Source organism: Octopus bimaculoides, chromosome 7, assembly GCF_046866305.1.
Source record: "Octopus bimaculoides isolate indiv1 chromosome 7, ASM4686630v1, whole genome shotgun sequence".
Taxonomy (NCBI): Eukaryota; Metazoa; Mollusca; class Cephalopoda; order Octopoda; family Octopodidae; genus Octopus; species Octopus bimaculoides.
Genome location: NC_142934.1, coordinates 80,531,982 through 80,551,981, shown reverse-complemented (window position 1 = coordinate 80,551,981; position 20,000 = coordinate 80,531,982). Strand labels below are relative to the sequence as shown.

General features: G+C 40.0%; 1 long non-coding RNA gene across 4 annotated transcripts in view; it reads left to right on the top strand.

Moving 5' to 3' along the window:
- LOC106876477 (uncharacterized) overlaps positions 1 to 20,000 on the top strand; it is a 127,344-nt gene that overhangs the window by 38,900 nt on the left and 68,444 nt on the right. The gene's annotated exons all lie outside the window — the stretch shown is intronic.

Here is a 20,000-nt window from a genome sequence, read left to right as displayed (position 1 = left end):
TGTGTGTGTCTGTGTGTGTGTGTGTGTTTGTGCGTCTGTGTTTGTCCCCCAACATTGCCTGACAACCGATGCTGGTGTGTTTACGTCCCCGTAACTTAGCGGTTCGGCAAAAGGGACAATAAGTCCTGGGGTCGATTTGCTCGACTAGAGGCGGTGCTCCAGCATGGCCGCAGTCAAATGACTGAAACAAGTAAAAGAGTAAAAGAGAGTAAAATGTTCCCGATCTTTTATAAGCTCTGACTTTAACCACTTTACAATTTATATGCTGACAGCAAGCTAGATATAGCAGCTTGATAGCCCTTAGATACACCCTTAGAAAGAATGATGCACTGTATCTACTTTGTAGGCTACTGTTCAACACGGGCATACGTTGAGATTGAACTAAAAATGGGTTGGTCACACCAAGAACGCGTTTGATTATAGGTCTACACAACCATGTTACCCTTGGGCTAGACAACAAGAGCTATAAGAATTGTATGTTAGAAAACGAGGGAGTGCCTGCATAGCTGCTTAATATACAAGAAATAACAACCAGTTCTCTCACAAATATGAATCTTAAAGAGGAATAGACATGTATAATACAGTGGTACATGACAGATTACAGTGGAAAACGAGACAAAAAGAGTCATTGCTAGAATGCTTTTAACCATAGGTTACATCAGACAGGACTCGCCATGCGACTAAGCGAAAAGAAAAAAATTATATACATTAGTATATGAAAGACTAAGATACATTATATTTTAAACAGAGGAAGGTGTAGTGGTCACGGTATGGACTCATATTGATCATAGGTGGAATTAAAGAGTATTGACATGTACTAAACAACAGCAGGAAGATTATAATCAACATTATCTTCACTATGCCCATCGTCGTCGTCATCATCGTCATCATCATCATCATCAACATCATCTTCTGTAGCATAATCACCGTGAATCAAAGAAATAATAGGAAATAAGAATCTGACAATACCAAAATTGTTGATTTGGATATATTTCCGTTTTTGGAAATATTTCTCTATATTTCCTACAGATCTTCTTCACTATTCCATAAGCTAATATTTCAAAGTATAATTGCCACAAAAGAAATTGTGTATTTTATATATAATTATACATAATTACATGAAACAAATAATAGAAATTAATATGCCATTATTTGCTTCATTTAAATATTTCTATGGAAAACTAAATTTATATTGTAAGCATTTATTTATTTTCTAAGGAAAATAAATTAATAAAAATGCTATTAGAGATTCGGAGATTTACAGGCACATGCACACATGCATGCGTGCATATATATATATATATATATATATATATATATATATATATATATATATATATATATATATATATATATATATATATATATATATATATATATATATATATATATATGTATGTATGTATGTATACGTAAATATATGCTCACACTCTTACACAGGCATAATATGCATATTTCCATACACACACGCATATGTATATATACACGGATTAATGATATACAATTATGTATATATAATTTTACATGTATGGACATGTATTTTGTATATGTATACATACATACTTGCAAACACATAGTAGCTGGTTTAATTGTCATATATATATATATATATATATATATATATATATATATATATATATATATATATATATATATATATGGCGAGAGGGAGACAGAGTTATAGTGAGAGATAGATAGGTATACGCGCATCAACACACACATACACGCATAAAGACGTCTATGTCTCTGATATATTACATAAATATATATATATATATATATATATATATATACATGCATACTTACATATACATGCATGCATACATGTGTGTGAGTCTGTATTTATACATGCATGCATGTAAAAACCATGTAGAGAAATAGGCAGACAGAGAGACAGATATCATATCTGATATCCGTGTCGACAACGTTGGTGAATGATTGTTCCTTTGTGAAGGTATTAGAAAAGTAAAATATCTTCTATTGTAATCGATTAGGATTTATGTAACAACATGCTGCGACACAGCATTCATTGTAATAGAAGTTTTCAATAGATAAATCTGCTTATTGAACACAATACACCACATATGTTACCTAGCGTATTCCTTTAGTTATATTACTGTGTATGTACAGATTTATGTATATATACGAATGCATGTCTATCTATATATACATGCATACATATATATCTATATATGAATATATATATAAGCGCTTACACATTCACACAATCACTAACACAGACACACATGTTTATAAATATGTATATATATATTTATATATATATATATATATATATATATATATATATATATATATATATAGATATATATATATATATATATGTGTGTGTGTGTGTGTGTGTGTGTGTGTGTGTGTGTGTGTGTGTGTGTATCTATATATATTCATACATAAATGTATATATGCGTATATCTGCTTATAAATATGTATTTACATATGTATTTGTATATAGATATATTTATATTTAAATATATATATATGTGTGTGCGTATATACATACATTCATACATACATACATACATACATACATACATACATACATACATAAATATATATATGTATGTATGTATATATATATATATATATATATATATATATATATATATATATATATATATATATATATATATATATATATATATATATGTATACATATATATATATATGTATGTACGTATATACACACACATATGCATTCACTCACCCTCTCTCAAAACCTGCTACACACTTCTACATAGACGCACACCTGCACAATGCGATCCATGTTTTGCATAGTTCTTCATCTATGCTGGAATGATAACTCGGTATGTCGCTGCCTTAGTAGCATTATGTTGAAGCATCAACTGCGAATAATAATTTTCTTTTCTTCCGGGCTAGCATGTGAAACGTTTCTTTTGATTTCGCTGCTAATTTTTCCCATTAAAAAAAAAAATCGTTTGTATAATTGTTGGAGCAGAAAAATGTGAGTCTAGACAAAAAGTAACACCTTTTGTATTTGTCCCTATATCTCCTAGACTTGATTGACCACAAGTTTCAGCAACAACAATTGCTGCAGTATTGACAATGGCAATTATGAAACAAAATAATGGTAATAATAATAAGGTTTTCCATCCCCATACTTTTCATGGGGAAGCTGAATCGATTATGTCGAACAATATACGTCACTGATGCACATTGTACGATGCATGAAATTCAATGTTTGACTTTGACGAAATTTTAACTGAGAACTAAATAAAGCATTGCATTTTGTCTGTCATTGTACCAATTTTGCCAATCCCTTACCATTTTATGATTTCTTATTGCGCCTGCTGAGTGAAGACCAAGATAACTAACCACTAGACTATGAGAAAAGTGATATTTTTTGACGTGCAATTAAGGCTTCACATTTGCGGCTGAGCTCTCAATCAGTTATCTCATCTGGTCTTAATATTACAAATGCATGGATGAGAAGTAAAGTCGATCTTGTATGCATTTGAACGTAGAACAGAAAAAGTAGTTAAGGTGAAAATTGAAAAGTTTTTCGTCTACTATCCCCACAATTCGGCAAAATCACAGTGCATATTTTCCAATGCTAAAAGGAAACAAAACATCCCAAAACCTGTAGTCTGGTAAACGAACTGATTAGAAAAATCTCTAAACGAACTGATTAGAAAAATGTGGTACGACAACTTTGAAAAGGAATAAAGGAAGAATACTAATACTATACTATATAAATAATGAGAATTACTGTAATCACATTGTCAAACTACTTAAGTAACAATGAACGAAACATGGCATAGAAGTGAAGAAATGTTTGAATGAAATATTGTTGAATTCTTTGATTAAAACAAAGCTAAATGCAAAAATAAGGCAATATACATTAATAAGCCGCATGCTTTAGCAGTAAGTTATAATATTTTGAACTGTCCAGTAACGTAGAAAGGTTAGACAGAAAAATAAATTATTATTAGTTTGCAGTACAGAATATTTGAAATAGACTCTCTACCTGTCTGTCTCTGTCTCTCTTTCTCTGTATATATATATATATATATATATATATATATATATATATATATATATATAATTTAGATAAATAGAGAATTTATGAAACCAGAAAACTTTTAGAATATCACCAAAACAAATAAAATGAGAAAAAACAATTTTCTGTCACCAAGAACGGGAAGAAATACAAAACAGATGTTGAAGTAGCATAGAGTTGCAGGAGAAAAGAAAAAAGAATAGTATGAATTGTAAAAATAAATTTAAAGCAAAAAAGAAAAGACGACGGTAAGAAAAGTGTTCACATGAATAATACCTGAAAAAAGAAAAAAAAAACTGATTTGGGTGGCGATAATCAACGAGAACCACATTGGCTGAGAAGCGCAGAACCCAAACCTAATACTGAATATTTCAAGACCTTCCCACCAGATGCCACCTGAAACATGTAATATGTCGAATACATTGACGATAGAATGTTTGGTGGCCTGGAATAAATAAGCAACCAGATTGTATGTATCTCATTTTAGCCAAGAGTAAGTCCATTAACATGCACGACAGTGTGAGTCTGTCATATACACGAAGTTATTTCAGTATTATGAAAAGAAATTTTGAGAGGAAGGGGCTACTTGATTACATCAACTCCAGTATCTGAGCCCTAAATGTGACTCAGCGGGTTTTGAACTGAAAAAGTAAAGGGACGGAACAACTACAGGAAGGCATTTTCTTCTCCTTGATAATTATTTCTAGTTTAGGAACAACGAATCAAATTCATGGGGAGGGATCAATGGATTACATCAACCCCAGTTCTTGGCACATACTTTATTTTATCGATCGCGAAAGAAGTTAAGGCCTTGTTCACCTCGGCCTAACTTAAGCACAAGGTCACAAATTTAGCGGTTGGGGTTAGTCAATTAAATTGACCCTAGTACTTGATTAGTATTTTATTTTGTCGACCCCGCAAGAATAACAGACGAAATCAACTTAGGCGGTATTTGAACTAAGAACGGAAAGGGCCGTAACTAAATACCGCAAGGCATTTTGTCCGACGCGCTAACACTTCTGCCAACCTACCGATCGTAACAACAATTTCTCGTTAGAATTTCATTCTCTTTTGTCATATATTCTCATTATTATTCGAGACATTTTTTTCTACTATGCTTCGTAGAATTTCTTTCTTTTTCTTTTTTTTTTCACGTTATCTATTTGTTTTTGTCTCTTCACACATAAATGTCTTTGACAACGTTGCTGTTGTCACCACTCTCATCGCTCTTACCGAATTTCTTGGCACTATCGTTGATGACATCATCACCATGATTCCCACCGCCACTTCCACAGCCATCGGCCCCCACCACCACACCACCAACGGCCAATAACACCGCAATCAAAATCACCAGCTCCACCACCACCACCACTTCTTAAAAGGAGAGATGTTCATATCTGGAACGTCTTTGATCATAAGATCTGCTCGAGCATTGCAAACCCGCGGGCTAAATAGCAATAACAAGATTAAGAAAAAAATGGAGAAAGAAGAAAAGGCTGAAGAAAGTGAAGACGCAGTACAACAATAAGAACAAGAGCTACAACAACAACGTTACCACACCACGGACCACCGTCATCAATCATTGTTGCCAATAGTAATCATACCCACCACTACCACCATCACCACCATCACCATTACCACCGCCACCATCATTCCCACAACCACAGCAACCTCCACTACTATTGCTACTACTATCGCCGCAACCATCACCACCACCACCACCACCACCACCACTGATAACCACCACCTCTAGCTGCATATTACCTCCACCACAACAATCAGAACTATCACTATGATTACCATCATCAACACCACCATCAATGTTGGCGCCATTACCATCCTCACCACCAGTAATAATACAGTACCACCACCACCACCACCACCACCACCATTTCCATCACTGCTTCCACCACCACCACCATCACTACCATCACTACCACAATTACAATAGTCATAGATATAACCAACACCAGCGCAGTTATTATTACTATATACGTAAACACCATAAAAACCAACACTACCACTACCCTCACCACCACCACCACCAACAACAACAACACCAACAACAAGAACTCTACCACCATCACTCTATTATCTTGAATATCGTTACAATCCCTCACGCCGCTGCCACCACCACTTATAATGTTACCACTTTAGCCAAGACTACAACAACCGCGGCTAGTTTTGCCGCCGCCATTATCAGCACTACCATCACAACAAACATCACCAAAGTTAAACCCACCATCATCATTAACATCACCAAGATCAGCATCGCTATCACTATCACTATCACTATCACTACTACCACTATCACGACTACAACCTGCACCACAATTAATATCGCCACAAACCACCACCACCACCAACATGGTCACTGCCACTATTGTATCAACAATGAGCAAAGTCAACGAAACGCCAACCACTCTCACCACCGTCACCACCGTCACCAACACCAGCATTGCTGTGCTACCGCCACAACCACTACCAAGGCCATAGCCAAAAACAACTAACTCCAATACCAGCATCATTCATTATCGCCATCGCCACCGCTGCCACCCCTTCATCACTTCCACTATCACATCAAACATGACGAAAGTCCACACAATACCACCATCATTACAATAACCGACACTACCGCCACAACTACTACCACAGCCGCCATGACAATAACCACCACAACACCGCTTCAAGCACCAACAACGCAACCACTATTACCGCCACCACCACAACCACCACCACTATTACATCAAAAATGACCAAAGTCAACGCACCACCACCAACAACCATACAGCCACTATCATCAGCATGGCTTTAGCTGCCACTGTACCACAGCTTTAACCACCACCACCACCACCACCACCATCATCATCATCAACATCACTATTACCACCATCAGGAACATCGCCACCACCGTCATCACCACACCGCCTCCAACGCCACAACCGCCACCACATCAAACATCACCAAAGTCAACAGAAGCGCCACCATCATCGAGGATCCTCCATCCATTATAACCAGCATTACGTCCACCATGTCCACCACTGTAAACCACCACCACCACCACCACTACCGCCCCACCACCATTACCACCACCACCACCACCACCACCACCACCACCTCTACCACTACCACCACCATCACCACATCAACAGCACATAAGTCAACACATCACTCCTACTCACACTATCACCTCCAGCGTCAACGCTTCATTCTCCTATCATAATCATCACCTTCACCAAACAAAACAGTAACGGCGGTGACAGCAGCAGCAACAGCAGCAGCAACAGCAGCAGCAACAGCAGTAGCAGTAGCTGTAGCAACCGTGCTACCACCATCTCCACCTCCACCATCGCCAGTTCTACCATCGCCATTTCTACCATCGCCACCACCATCAACATCACTATCACCATCTCGCCACCATAATCACGGTCGCCACCGCCATAGCCACCTCCACCATCGTTATCACTATCGTCGCCATCACCACCATCGTCACAATAACCTCCAACACCTGCACTGCTACCCCCACCACCGTCTTCGCCGTCACCACTCGCAACCATATCTTCCGGCATTAACACCATTACTATCATCCTCCACCTCGCCCAACATTATGTCACAAATACGAGAACCACCACCGTCAACGCCAACATCACCTACAGCAACAACAACAACTACAACATTTACCGCTGCCATCTTTATCATCATAATTAACTTTACCTACCAGCGCTTCCACAACATCCACAGCCATCTCCACCACCAACACCACCACCACCACTATAACTGTCTCCACTCTCACCTCCCTTACTCTAACGACGCCCTGTCGGGCTTTAACTTCTGTTTCTTTTCTTTCCACCACCACTGCTCTTAGCACCATCACTGATGCTGCTGTTACCACCACCACCACCATTGTTTCATATTATTATGACCACTCTCACATCCACAGCAACCACTGCCACCACCACTATTAACGAACACTACTATCATCAACACCATCAGTATTATAGCCCCATCACTGTCACCACCAGCCTGCACCATTACTACCACCACCACCAACACCACCACCATCACTAGTGCCGCTGCTACCACTGTTACCGCCGCGACACCATCAGCAAGAATAAACCTCTCAACGCCCACGTGATCATAGTATCGTCATTATCATTATCGTAGTGGCACCACTCTACCATTAGCATCACCACTATTAGTACTATTGTCCACTACCAACGCCACCGCCACAACCACCACCACCCCACCATCATTGAATCAACAGTCAACACGGCCGTTAGCAACATCACCATTTGCAACATCGTTATTACTACCACTACCACAATCACTACCACCAATACTATCAATTCCACCACCACCGCTGCCGCCGCCGCCGCTGCCACTACAACCACAACCACTATATTCGCCAATGCCACCGCCAGATATCGCAACCGACGTTGCCATAACTCTAATCAACTCCCTCCGCTCTGAAAACCACCATCATCTCCATCACTATCATTATCACTTTCATCACCCCTACTTCAATACAACCACAACTAGGACTATCACCACCACTACTGCTGCCTCACAAAATGAGCCAGGGAAGCCTCTACGTGCTCGCTCAATCTGCCAGAACTACCAGCCAAAGCGCCCTCAAACTAAACATCAAGACTGTTTTAGGAAGAGAAAATGCGTATTGTACTTATCCGCATGTGGCGGGAATAGTGTCGGTTAGGTTGTATTAGATTATAAATCATAGAGATTAGGGACAACAATAGGATTACAGAATATCTAAGACAGGGCCAGCCAACCTGAGGCCCGCGGGCCGCATGCCGCCCGCATACTTTTATCTTGCGGCCCGCTTGATACTTTCTTGAAATGGGTTTATTTAAACAAGCGTTTTTAAGATGTCAACATTTAAAGATTGTAATGAAAAAAAAAAAAGAAATAATAGCATGAAAAAGCAAAATGCTTTCAATTGTGTAGTATACAAGCGGCCCTCGAAAAGCTTTCTGTGATTAAAGTGGCTCGCAATGTAATTCGCGATGTCCAGACCTGATGTAAAGCATGTTCCGAACTTTGGACTTGAAGCATAGCAGTGTGTTAAGAAGTAACTACATGATGAATTGGCTTCAAGTTCAGTCCCGCTTCGTGATATATGGTGCAAGTCTTACTTCAGGGACTCGGACCGATCCAATGCCTTGCGATTGGATCTTGTAGACAGAAAGTGCGTGTAAGCCTTACAAACATAAACACACACACGCACTTACACACACACACACACACACACACACACACACACACACTCTCTCTCTCTCTTTCTGTCTCTGTCTCTGTCTCTGTCTCTGTCTCTCTCGCTCATGCACACACACACACACACACACACACACACACACACACACACACACACACACACACACACACACACTTGTGCAGATAAACATATCTAGTAGATTCTCCTATGAATTTCGATGTATAGAGTCAAATAGCCTTACATAGCTCTTGAAAAACCCACAAAGATGATTTTATTTTAAGCGGCAAAGACTCCAGTAGGACCAGTCACACTTTTCGGAAATGCTGGTAGCAGAAAGTCGGTGCCAGATTTTTCAGTTAGAGTTCTCCATCACCTAGGTTAGTTGCCATCACTCCCGGGAGTCAAACCCACCCTCGCAGGATAAATTAGTACCAAACCAGAAATTTTAAAGTCCTTGTGCATATACATACATACATGCATACATACATACCTACATACACACATACATACATACACACACACACACACACACACACATACACATACACATACACGCACACACACACACACATATATAGATATATCTTTTATTGTTTATCTTTTATTGTTTATCTTTTATCTTCTACTGGTTCCAGCCTAGGGCTGAGGTCCTGCTGGTGCACCACCTGTAATTATTCGATGTTGTTTCCGATATTGCTTTTGATGAAGTAGCGAGTTGGACGGAGCTGCTCCTCTTTGTGTCTCTCCTGCTGCGATGTGAGATCATCTGGTATTTCAGAAACCAGTCCAGACGGTCCTTGAAAACTTCCATATCAATGCCATGTAGATCTCTAAGGTTGCCTGGAATGAAGTTAAACAATAAACTTACATACAGGTATATATATATATATATATATATATATATATATATATATATATATATATATGAGAGAAGAAAAAGGAAATGAACAACAAATTAATCATCAAGAAATGCATGATCATCGACCCCATTGCTCGACTAGGATTTTTTTATATCGATCCCAGACGGATGAAAAGCAAATTCGACTTTGGTCGGATATAAATATAGAACGTATAAACATTCGAAATCCCGGCAAGTATTTAGACTGGCACTGTAACAATAGGTGTTGGTTTGTTTCTCTTCCAGTCATTTAGCAGTTTGGCAGGTACTGAACGAATAAATGCCAGGCTTATAAATACCAGAGGGGCGGTGCACCAGTATGGCCACACTCCAATGACTGAATCAACGAGTAAAAGAGATATCGACTAGCACTCTCGTTTCGAAATTGCTAGCCTTGTACACACAGAAAGTATTACATCTGAATTCTATCACAACCAGTATATGATCCATTGTTTTTTTACCCAGAATAAATAATCTCTATCATTCAACTGTACGTATGTACTCAAGAAAGAATTAAGAGAAATGAAAGGAAACCAACATTGAGATAAAAGAAACATTTAATAGATCAACCTACATATTTTTATCCGTATGGTTGTTATTTCAGAAACTTCTGAAGAAACAACCACACCAGCTTCCAATTCCGCGCAACTTAGAGTTGTGTACATCTCGTATCCACCAACAAATCTCGAGAACGCTCGTAGCTTGAAAATTCTGTTCTTTCTGATGGCCACTGCATCTATATCTAGTGAGGTTTTGTGCAGGTCGTTCTACTTCCATGGCAATCCCGAGTCACACCGATTTCACACCGATTTATTCTGCCTATTGATTTGTCGGAAGAGAAAAGATGAAAAAACACTGTCAACTGATTCCTATCAGAAAACTAGCATTCCGTTACCCCAAACTGGTCGTTGGTGATTTCACAAGTTTTTATAAGGTCTTTTGTTTACATTTCACCTGAAGTCACCTGTTCAATTCAGGTGTTTAATTTTTTATTTTAAATGTAAAAATTGCGTTATAATATTTGGAGGCTATTTTATATCCTGGAATCTATTAGTAAAGTTTGTGACGCTTTCATGTTTGTTTGTGTGGTTCTTCGCTGCTTATGTTTATGGCCGTTTGGTATAATTTCATTGTTTTTACGTGTTAAGTGGTGTTTGACTCCTGAGTATTAATGCGGTGTTTGTGTTTGAGTGTGTGTGTTTGTGCGTGTGTGTGTGTGTATGTGTGTGTAAATTAGGTTGTTACCGAGCTTGTAATGGTGGTAATAGTTGGAAATGGTAATTTTAATAGTTCTATTGTGGCCAGAACTATTGAGTGAAGGCGCGTGGCTTAGTGGTTAGGGCAGTCAGCTAGAACTATTGAGTGAAGGCGCGTGGCTTAGTGGTTAGGGCAGTCAGCTCACTATCGTAAAGTCGTGAGTTCGATTCCCGCCGACTTGTTGTATCCTTGAGCAAGACACTTTATTTCACGTTGCTCCAGTCCACTAAGCTGGCAAAAATGATTAGTACTTGTATTTCAAAGGGCCGGCCTTGTCACGCTATGTGTAACGCTGAGTCTCCCTGAGAACTACGTTAGGGTACACGTGTCTGTGGACTGCTCAGTCACTTGCACGTTAATTTCATGAGCAGGCTGTTCCGTTGATCGTATCAGCTGGGACCCTCGTCGTCGTAACCGACGAAGTGCTCCTTTTGTGGCCACTACTTGGGTGCTGTTGAAGTATCGTTACTCAGAAGGATCTTCTTCATTCGTACATATCTTCCAGTAGTTTTTTACTTGATATCATTGTGTTTATTATCCTTTTCTTACCATCAGCACTGTTTTGCCGTTTGAGTTCCTCACTGTCAAATTCCCCTCATTGCATGTTTGTGTGGTGTGTATCGGTGAAGGGCATTCCTGTGGGCGGGGGTTATATCCGGTCATCCCATAAGTTCTGTCCGATTTTACCTTTTTTAAAATTGAATGAAATTTAATAGTACTTTAGAATGTCTAATGCAATTAAAAATTATTTTTATGCATTTGTGTACATTTAAACTAATTAAATATTATTTTACTGAATAATAGTATTAAAATTTCTTTGATTAAAACCCTTTCTAACATGGAAGCATCCAAAGAGCATTTGAGGCACATAATGTTTTATGAGTACAAAAAAGGAAACTCTACAGCCGAAGCGACTCGAAACATACACTCAGTTTCTTGTCGCCCATTTTATATCTATATCCTGTTCTGTTAAGTTCACTTGTAAGGGGTATTAGGGCTATGTAGAAAATTAAGGGTGAAAGTGAGTCAACTTGCAAAATGCCGCAGTTGATATTAATATCTCTTGTGGTTAGTACTTCGTTAGAGTGGTATAGTTGGAGATTTGTATTCCATATTGACATGTGTTTCAGGAAGTTTGAAATTACAGGAGAAATTTTGAAGATATCCAGCGAGTTCAAGATCCATGAATACGGTATACTGTTGAAGGACTTTTTATAATCAATCCATGCAGATGTGAGATTTCTGCGTTTGTTATGACTGTTCTCAAGCATCATACGACTGATTAAGAGTTGGTATTTGCATCCATATGAGCCTCGTCGGTACCCTTTTTGTTCAATGGGGAAAATATCGTTCTGTTCCATAAATTTGTATGTCTTCTCCAAGACGATGGATGTTGAAATTTTATACATGGTAGATAAACATTTTATGAGCTGATATTTTGGGGGGAAATTTGGTTTCATTATTCTTCGGGAGTAGGTAAGTAATACCTCTTGCTGACCAATCAGGTGTTTTCGTAGGATCTCTCATATTTTCATTGAATAACTGGACTAACTTTTCATGTGCGCACAGGAGCGAGGCGAGCCAGAAATTTGGCACCCTATCATTACCAGGGGATTTCTACTTCTGAGCCTTCGTGAGTGTCATCCTTAGGTCTACTATTGTGATGTCTTCTCATGCTTGTTCTGGGAAGTTTTGGTAGAATCTGTCTGTGCATTTAATCCAGTCTGCATTTTCATTGTAAGTCTTATCATCACTCCAGATATTTTTCCAGAAGTTTTCAACATCTTCCATGGCAGGGAGTGGGGTCATTAATGGTCATTTTCTCCTTCTGTGAAATGCTTTCGCATTGGATGTGAACAGGTTATTTTGCTTGTAAAATCTGTTTCTCTTCTCAAATCTTCGTATTCTTTGAGCGTTTGCTTGGAATTTTTGTAGCAGTGTTTCTTTTGCTGAAAGCAGTTCTTCTCTTAGTGAGAATCTGCTTTCTCCTTATCTTTCTTCCTTTATGGCTTTTACGTTGTTTCCTCAGATTAATTCATTCAATATTGATATTTCACCTCTCATTATTTCAATCTCTTTTCCAAGTTTACTTTTCCAGTTTGGAATTCTTCTCAGGTTTGTATTTCTTTGCTTTTTTTTTCAGAGTCATTGTCATTTAATTCAGTGAGATCTGGTTTTAGTTCTTGTATAATTTCCTTTGTTACATAGTTTCCAATTTTAATTAGCTTTCTATTTTGGATTGTATTTGAGAGCTTATGAAGTGGTTCTCTACCATGCATATTGGCATGTCTTACAACTTCAAGCTTATTCAGGATTTTATAATTTCCTTTGTTACATAGTTTCCAATTTTAATTAGCTTTCTATTTTGGATTGTATTTGAGAGCTTATGAAGTGGTTCTCTACCATGCATATTGGCGTGTCTTACAACTTCAAGCTTATTCAGGATTTTCTGCTTCAGTTCTATCATAGACTCTCTATGTTCTTCAATAAATGTGTAGTCTTCAAATATAGTTTCTTTACAATTTTCCTCCCTATCTTTATCAGGTTCATTACAATTTATTTCTCCAGACGTTTACGTGTTATGGTCAGATGGCAGTCTTTCAACTGATACTTGTGGAGAGTTGCTCTCTTCGTCTGGTTCTTCATTTCCCTGTTGTCTTATATTTAGGTCATTTTCCGCTGCGTACTTGACTTCAGTTATATCATTATCTGTGAGTCATTTATTTCTGAGGATATCCCTCCTAACATTTGCTAACTTGTTTTCGTCCAAATATAGTCTGCTGTCTTGATTTCGTCTTCTCCATATTTGATAAGAGTGTGCGATGTGTTTCTCTTCAGATGACCAGCCTAATGCATAGTAATAGACATATATTACTTCTGTATACTCTTCTCGGGTCCATCTGATCCTCTTACATTTTTCCTTCTGAGGTGGGCGTGTTGGTGGACTGAGAAGGCTCGAGCTGGGGCAGTTTCCGTTCAAGAGACTATCCTGGTTCGTATTCAGACAATAGTTTGTGCCAGTGGATGACTTTTCGACCCCAGGCTGGCTCTCTCCTGGGGGACGCGCTTTCAGATTAACCACAGGAGAAGCGATTTGATGTATTGCTTTAGTTTTCCTTTTTGTTTCGTAAGACATATTTGTGCTTCATTAAAATTATCAGTATTGATATTCCAGTGTTGTGGCAGATGTAGAGACGATTGCCGTCCCTGCCACTATTGTCTGTATCGTTGTGGCTAACCTATGTAGCCATGGCGACAGTATAACAGGTATCTATTTAAATCTGCCGTCGTTGCTACTGGTATAATTAAATGTTGTTTAGTTTCGACTTATCCCTTGTACTTGAGATAATCACAAATATGTGATGGTTGAAGGGAATAGTTGGAGGAAGAGAAGCAGCTCGATGGTATATTATTATTATTATTATTATTATTATTATTATTATTATTATTATTATTATTATTATTATTATTATTATTATTATTATGGTTCAGTAGTTTTATTTTTATAACGTGCTTTCACTTCACTACCGAGCGCAGCTCTGTGCGCCTTGGGTATGAGCTGTGGTTTGCTGTGGTGCTCTTATGTTTACTGTATTGAAAGTGTTTTGCGTAGAATGTGTGCAGTACCCAGTAGTGCAATTTTCTGTATGTTATATATATTTGTAAGTCCTGGTGTTTTTGTTATGTATTTGTCTGAGTATTTTTTTATTATACCTAAGGCACCTACTATGATAGGAATTGTTTCTGTTTTTAGATTCCACATTCGAGTTATCTCTATTTCCAGGTCTTTGTATTTTGAAAGTTTTTCCATTTCTTTTAGAGAAACGTTGTCATCTGCTGGTATTGATACATCAATTAGAAAGCATTTTTTTTTCTTCATGATCTTTGACAACTATATCTAGTCTATTTGCCTTAATTTCTCTATCTGTGTGTATTGGCATATCCCAGAGTATGGTTGCTTTCTCGTTTTCTGTGATCTTTTCTGGCGTGTGTTTATACCATCCTTTTTCTGTTGTTATTCCATAGTGTTGGCATAGCTTCCAGTGTATATAGGTCCCAGCTCTGTCATGTCTGTGAATATATTCCTTCTTAGCCAGGACTGGGCAGCCAGAGATAATATGATTTATTGTTTCTTGTCCATCTCCACATATTCTACAGTTACTTGTTATGTTTCTTTTCATTATGTGTTTTTGGTAATTTCTGGTGGGGAGGCTTTGGTCTTGTGCAGCAATTAAAAATCCTTTATTATTATTAACGTGGTTAGCTGGCAGAATCATCAGCACGCTGGGCGAAATGCTTAGCGGTATTTCGCTTGTCACTACGTTCTGAGTTCAAATTCCACCGAGGTTGACTTTACCTTCCATCCTTTCGAAGTCGATAAATCAAGTACCAGTGAAACAGTGGTGTCGATGCAATCGACTAGTTCCCTGACACCACCGAATTTCAGGCCTTGTGCGTTTTGGTAGAAAGGATTATTATTATTATTATTATTTTTATCTGAACTCATGACATTTTGTTTTCCTGATTCTCCCAGTTTGCTGTCTTCTGTAGTAGTAGTAGTAGTAGTAGTAGTAGTAGTAGTAGTAGTAGTAGTAGTAGTAGTAGTAGTAGTAGCAGCAGTTGGTGTTGTTGTGGTTGTGGTAATGCATTGAAATATTAGCCGAAAGTGTAGCTTCGAAGTTTCAGGATACTGGTATGAAGACGAAACAGATGCTGCGATAAAGAATAAGAATGACAGGTTCTTATAAGACTGAGTATTGTACTTAAGAAAGAAGACCAGATATGATTATAGAGGATAAATTAAACTATCAGTGTGAGATCTTAGATTTTGCAATTTCCTATGATAACAGAATTGATACCAAAAGAAATTGAATAAAATCGATAAATATTAGGATCTTGTCAGAGAGCTGAAGAGACAACACAAGACTAAAACATTAATTATATCCGTGGTAATTGATGCACTTAGCATAACAACCAAAAACGTTAACTAAGGGAGGGAAAGATATTGGAATTGAGGGTCGCATTGTTGACCTACAAACAAGTATCACCCTGTATTCTAAAAGAATCCTTGGAAAGGTTCTTGAGGTTTGAGGAGACATGTCACAAATCTCAAGATAGAATCCCTGCTAACTTACTTAGCGTGTAATACTTTCATTATCCTGTCTGCTATAGACCTAGAATTCTGGGTGAGTTGGGTAAAGTGATTACATCAATCACAGTGCTTCACTAGTTCTTAATTTACCGACCCTGAAAGGATAGAAGGCAAAGTGGAATTAGAACTCAGACTGTAAAGAGGGACATAATGTTTAGCAGCATTTCGTCCGGCATGCTAATGATTCTTCTTGCTCTCCGCCTTGTAATAGCATAATAATAACATTTCTGATATAGCCAGGTGTTTAGAAATATCTGAAGATGTGTACGTTCGATATATAATACCCTCAGTACTTCACATTTGGTGTCTTAGTTTATCGATCTAGGAAGAATGTTAAATGAAGAAAACTTCGGTCCAATTTAAACTCAAACATAATTCTTTACTACATCGATAGAAGGTCTGAACTTTTGTGATTATCTATCTATCTATCTATCTATCTATCTATCTATCTATCTATCTATCTATCTATCTATCTATCTATCTATCTATCTAATTGCTCGAGCCGAGCAAGATGTGCGAGGCGTTTCAGCGGCATTTTGCCCGACTGTTCGGGAGGAGTGGCGAACGAGAAGGCAGGGTGGACTTTAGTGCCTACCTGCACAGCTTGCCACGACTCTCGGCAAGAGAGGCGGAGTGCTGCGAAGGGGTCATCACGGCGGAGGAAGTGAGGGACGCGATGGCGGGTTGCTCGACGGACAAATCTCCGGGTTTGGATGGTCTGCCCTACGAGCTTTACAACTGTATGCCAGACTTGTTTGGAGACGTCTTGGCGGCCGTGTACTGCAACTGGCAGCAGAACGGGAGCATTCCCGGTTTTGTGAGCCGAGGAGCGGTAACGCTGCTGAATAAAGATCCAAACAAGGGGGACGCCATAGATAACTTTAGGCCCATCACTCTGCTCAATGCAGACATGAAAATTTTGGCCAATGTGTTAGCCAAGCGGTTGGCGCTTGTCATCGAGAAACTGGTCGGCACGGAGCAGACGTGCGCCGTGCCGGGCCGGAGCATCCATGACAACCTCCATCTGATGCGCTACATCATAGAGAGGGTAGTTAAGGAACCTGGCATGGGTGGGGCCCTGATCAATTTGGATCAATCCAAAGCTTTCGATAGGGTAGACCATCGATACTTGGAGGCCGTCCTCGAAGCGGCCGGCTTCGGTCCCGTTTTCCGCGGTTGGATGGCTGCCTTGTACACAGGCATCCGTTCGGTTGTTCGCGTCAATGGACGACTATCGGGACCCTTCGACATTGCACGTTCGGTTCGTCAGGGATGCCCCCTGTCGCCGCTCCTGTACGTATTGACTCTCGAGCCACTACTGCGGAAGCTGGCGACGCTGAGGGGCATCCCGCGAGAACTGGGGTGCGGGACGAGCGTGTCGGCATACGCGGACGACGTCACCGTCATAGCGTCTAGCCACGAGCACATCGAGCTTGTCGGCGAGACGCTGAAAGACTACGAAGCGGTGACGGGAGCGAAAATCAACCGGGATAAGTCGGTGGATTTGCTGCTCGGCACCTGGAGGAGCAAGCCCATACCGTCCGGCAGCGCCTCAGTAGTGGGACGCTGGACGGACGGTCCGGTCAGGTTGCTCCGAGTCTGGTTCGGTCCGGACCTGCAAACGGAGAAGTACTGGGACGAGATAACGAGTAGGGTGGCCACTCTCTGCCGGCAATGGTCCGAGAGGAAGCTGTCCCTAAAAGGTCGGACGGAGGTGGCGAACGCGTACATCGCGTCCGTCATCGAATACCGCCTGACCGTCGTGTCTTGTCCCGATCGCGCCATCACCGAAATGGAGCGCATCCTCTTCCGCTTTTTGTGGAAAGGAAGCGTTCCGATGGTGAGGCGATCCGTTTGTTGCCAACACCCGCTGAAAGGAGGGCTGGGCATGCCGTGGTTGATGATGCGCAGACATGCGCTGAGACTGCGACATCTCCGGCTTTACGTAGACGACGGTGAGCAGGTGTGGTCGCCGTTTGTGCGACGCGCTTTCCCGCAGCTCGTCTCCATGACCGAGCTGCAGTCGTGGATCAAAAAGAGGCCGAGGAATGGCGAATGGCACCGTGAGTGTCGCGTTGCTCTGCAACAACTTTGCCGTCCCGGGTCGACCTTGAGCGGCTGCATCACAACGAAATCATTCTATAGGGGATTAGTGGAGGGCAGGTACGACGACGATCTCGGGGCGAACCTGGGCGTCGACGAGGAATACCTGACCCGCCTGTTCAGGACGACTTTCGGGCCGGGACCTATGGACAACTTCCAGAGATCCCTGGCCTGGCGGTGTTACCGAGAGGCGCTACCCGTTCGGGATAAGCTCTATAGACACGGCTCGCGAAATGCGGGGCCGACCTGCCCGAGATGCGGTCAGAGCGATGAAACCGTTCTGCACGCACTCGTGCAGTGTCCAACCGTTTCGGAGCTGTGGGCTTATGTCGAACGACTGCTGTCGCGTGTGGGACGAGTCGGTTTATCAACCGAGTCTATCGTCAATATCGTCACGCCTCCTTCCTTTAAACGGGAAGGAAGAGCTGTATTTATCGTACTTGTGGCTATGGCCAAAGAATGCATCTGGTGGACGCGTCTGAAAGGATTAGAGACAAATACTTTCCTCTCTGGTCAATCTCTCATCAACTTTTTCAAGTATCACTTGAAAAGGAAGGTGAGAGTAGAGAGGCAAGTGTTGTCTAGCAAATGTTTCGAAAAAAGATGGATACATGTAGCAAGAATGGCACGTATAAATGACGAAGCCACCTTGACCATGATTCTATAAAACGTTTTAAAATTTTGTAAACAGAGAGTTACTTACGTTTCTTGCTTAAATAAAAGAAATTTTATTTAACAAACTGTGACACTAAAGACCGAGGTTACCGTGGTCTTTTCGTAGGTTTTTCTTTCCACGGATAACCTCCCCATTTATTGGGAATTTTTTGTATTATTTCGTATTTTTTGTAAATACCCCAAACGTTTTGCGATGTTTTTTTTTCATCGTTGTCCCCACTTTTGTTTTTTTTTCTGCTTTGTTTTCGACCCCCTCGAAAAGAAAAACTCTACATTTGTATTTTGTCCACTCTGTGTTGAGCCCTGTGTGGCTAATAAAGAAACCTATCTATCTATCTATCTATCTATCTATCTATCTATCTATCTATCTATCTATCTATCTAGATACATTTCTTTTATTAGCCACACAGGGCTCAACAAAGATGGGACAAATACAATGTAGAGCTTTTCTTTTTGGGAGGGGGAAGGAAAAAAAACAATAGGGGTGTGTCGATGAAAAGGGATCGTAGGAAGGGAAAAAGGGGGAGTTCGATCAAAAGGGATCGAGAAAAAAAAAGCGATCAATAGGGATTGTGTATCACACAGTAATGTTCTCGTGTAAAAAGAGGGGAGGATAGTTTAGGTTTAGCCGTGGAAAGAAAAGCCT